The following is a 3858-nucleotide window of genomic DNA, read 5'->3' as shown; positions in this document are numbered from 1 at the left end:
TTTTTCCGATAGGGTACCTATTCCACGTTGCTTAATTTCTAATTTTGCTTGAACTTCTGATGCCATGCACAACACCGCATTGCCAAACGTCAGACCAGGAACCATGACCACTTTCCTTATTCCTCTCACAGCATCATACCTACTGTAGTTCCACAGTGCCCTGTTTTTCATTACCGCTGCATTCCTGTTACCTTTAGTCGTCCCGTATGTTTCGTGTTCCCTTAGGTACTCGATCCCATTTCTTATCCATACGCCCAAATATTTGTACTTATCTGTTATCTCTAGCATGACCTCCCGTATCCTAAGTGCACTACCTTCATTATCATTAAAAATCATGACTGTCGATTTTTCATTACTGAATCTGAAATCTAACCTATCTCCCTCATTACCACAGATGTCGATCAATCTCTGCAAATCTTCCTTGTTGTCGGCCATTAGCTTTATATCATCTGCGTACATTAACCCATTATTGCCCCTTGTTGCATATCTGCAACACCCATGTCCGTGCCCTGCCGATTGCAAGGATCCTAATGCACCGGTATAAGTTGTTCGTATTATGTTATTTTGAGGGTTCTTCGTTCCACGCAGTACAATTTTCAGCCGCTTGGGGGCCACATTCGTCGTATCTGCAGTTTTCAAAATGGCAGCATCCATGTCGTCGTCGAGTTCCGCAAACAAGGTACTATAAATATTTTTTTATGAGCCCTCAAGTTAACCTGCGCTGCTTTTTTCACTGAATGTGTGTTCGAAACACTCTTGACAGTAATCTAGAATCCAAAAGTTAGTTTTTTGCTTGCTCTGTTCGAGAAAATATTTTTTTCACATGGTGTGTTGCACATATGCAACAGTGGGCATTAAATGCCACAATTTTCATTGTTGCAAATATGCAACATGGCTTTTCTGCTTAAAACGCGTCCTACATATCGTGACACGCATTCGTTTGGAGTGTGTGAACGGATGTTTGTTTGCTAATTTTGCTGTTTTAACAATTTTTCAGGGACATACCGCAATTTCAACCTCAACATTCTATTCTGTTCTAAAAGAGAGGCCGAAGCGTTTTGTTCATGCAAACCTGCTGGATGTTATCGACGCTAATGAGAGCGATTTTTCCGCTGATGAAAAAAAAGTGACGAAGAAGTGTCTGGAGACAGCAGTGATGAAGGAGATGCCATCCAAACTGAGGTAAAAGAAGCTGAGGAAGAGGTTGCTACCTCGACGGATGCGCCTTCTGTAGATCGGACACCGCGGAACATGAAAAGGCGGTACACATGGGTGAAAAAGGATTTTGATATCGAGGCAGGTAGTTTCGAGAACAACTTTCCGCTGGCACCTGCAGAGCCGCTGAGTGCAGTGGAATACTTTGACGTGTTTGTTTCTCGATCCATGCTAAAGGCTGTCGTCGATGAAAGCAATAAGTACTACTTTCAAAAACATGGAACCACTCTAAACCTCACCGTGGAAAAACTTACACCTGTGCTGGGCATGTTTTTCAGGATGGGACTTGTAAACATGCACAGGGTTCGTGCGCATTGGGAAAATGAAAGTAGATATGAATTAGTAGCCCCGGTAATGTCCCATAACAGATTCGAAAAGATCACGAGTCACCTGCATTTTTTCGATAATGAAGCGGCCAATGACAAAGTAAAAGAAGACAAATGCTGGAAAGTGCGCCCATGGCTCAGTTCCTTGCGCAGCAACATGGTTGTCTTGCCCCAAGGAAAAAAATCTGCAGTGGACGAAATCTTGATCCCTTTCTGTGGGCGGTGTTACGTTCGTCAGTACATGCCTAATAAACCAAAGAGTAAATGGGGTCTAAAACTTTGGGCACGTTCCGGGGAATCAGGTCTGTGTTATGATTTTGATGTCTACCAGCGCTGCAACAAAGGTTTTTATGGTAGCCAGGGTGGCTACCAGCTTGGGTTGGGCGCTGCTGTCGTGCTCCAGCTGTGTTCCAGCCTACCGAAGCGCGACGACAACCTAGTCGTCGCTGATAACTTCTTCACAGGCCCTCAGCTTGTAAAGGAGCCTTCAAGAATGGAATTTTCTATATTGGTACGGTTCGTGAAAACAGACTGAGCTGCAGCAAGTTGATGGAGGAGAAATTGATGAAAAAGCAAGGTCGGGACACCTGTGATACTTCCGTCACTTTGTGTGACCAAAAGGCAATGGCGGCAGCGAAGTGGCATGACAACCGCACTGTTACTCTTCTTTCGAACTGCATTGGTGCTGACTCGCTTACATCAGTCAAAAGGTGGGACAGCAAGGAGAAAAAGCACATTTTTGTCGATTGTCCAGCGATCATTCCTTCCTACAACAGATCAATGGGTGGCGTGGATATTCTTGACAAAATGGGCTTCTCCTATCGCTTTTCTAACAAGTCTAAACGCTGGTATATATATTTGTTTTCGCACACGCTCAAAATATCAGCTGTTAATGGATGGTTCATGCACAAGAAAATTCTCCAGCAGCACAAACGGCCGCCTAAATCCTTGAGAGAATTCCTCTCTGAGCTCGAAACAAGTCTGATCTTACTCAACAAACGACCACCATGGCACCCTTCGATTCAGAATGTCACACCATTCAAGATAGTGTGCCTAAATGTCCCCCGGGATGTCAGAAGAGACAGCAAGAAGCACTGGCCCACATGGAATGCAAAACAGAACCGCTGTAAGGCATGCCCAGGAGGGTACACCTATCTTTCGTGTGCCAAGTGTAAGGTGATGTTGTGTTTCAACAAAGACCGTAACTGTTTTGTTAGTTTTCACCAGTAGGCACCAAACAGCTATGCTTCAGTTTTATGCTTTCTTCAATTTGAAAATTCGCCAAAATAATTGGTGGCAATAAAAAGTTTTTTTTCACTTGGCTTGGCCTCCATTTTATACACTACTGCCCATAGTTGCACATATGCAACATCCCATTAATAATTTACAGACTATATCTTCAAGTTTTTTATCTAACATTTGTACTCCTAGTGACTCTAAGAGCATGGCCAAGAAATATTTTGAAGTTTGAAAAAATGTTTCTCATACTGGGAATTATTGGGTTAATGCTGGTAGTGCCTGATCAATGAGTTTTTCTTGTTTGACGAAAGAAAGGTTGAAGCCCAGTCCACTTTCCTCTAATTTGGCCTCTAATCGTAGGTACATCGTGAATGATAAGGGTGACAGGGGACACTCCTGCCTAAGCCCCCGTTTTACCGCTGCTGGCTTGGATACCTGTTTTTCCCACTTTAAAACTACCTTGTTACCTTTATAGATATCCCTATTCTAGCCACCCTAGCAGCAATCTCTGTCAAAAAAGTTTTCCTGCCTCCTTCTACTAGAGTAAAGTGTACTAGAATATTCTAGTACACTATAACCATGGCTTCACAATGAGTGACGTCAGGGCCTCTCCTAAGTGTCTTCCTCCGTGCCTAAGTGTTTTCTTTCCTCCATATGTTGCCTACACTTTCTCCAAAGGTGGGCTGCGTCGTTCCCTGTGACTTAGCAACACTGAGACATGCAAAGACAAGAGACGCGAAGCCGGCGCACACGGAGGAAGGACCGGCGCACGTGTTTGATTGCAGGCTGTAAGTGAATTTGTGGTTTTCGTACGCGTCCGCCCAGCCAGACTGTTTGGGCAGCGAGTTGTTGCGCTGTTTAATATGTAAATCCAGTGGAGAGAATGCAGTTGGATCGTTGCGCAAGTGGCAAGGAGCGCCGCAACGCGTGAGTGCTGCCTATGCGACGCGGTGCCGACACAATGTGCTTTGACGTATCTGGTCACGATTGATATGTCCATTTCACTAAAAGTACACGTTTTGCGCTTGTTCGTACGAATCCTTTCGTTTACTGGTCGTCTAAGTTACGTGCCGAGCCT

At 44.4% G+C, this 3858-nt stretch overlaps 1 non-coding gene across 1 annotated transcript; it reads left to right on the top strand.

Annotated features, from left to right (window-relative positions):
* The first annotated feature begins 593 nt into the window (after positions 1-593).
* Positions 594-2858, top strand: LOC119181095 (uncharacterized). Its single transcript, XR_012894377.1, has 2 exons — positions 594-679; positions 998-2858. It is a non-coding gene; the product is annotated as an uncharacterized LOC119181095 (transcript).
* The last annotated feature ends 1000 nt before the right edge of the window (positions 2859-3858 follow it).

This window comes from Rhipicephalus microplus, chromosome 3, assembly GCF_043290135.1.
Source record: "Rhipicephalus microplus isolate Deutch F79 chromosome 3, USDA_Rmic, whole genome shotgun sequence".
In the NCBI taxonomy this organism is placed as follows: Eukaryota; Metazoa; Arthropoda; class Arachnida; order Ixodida; family Ixodidae; genus Rhipicephalus; species Rhipicephalus microplus.
This window is presented reverse-complemented; position numbering and strand designations above follow the sequence as displayed.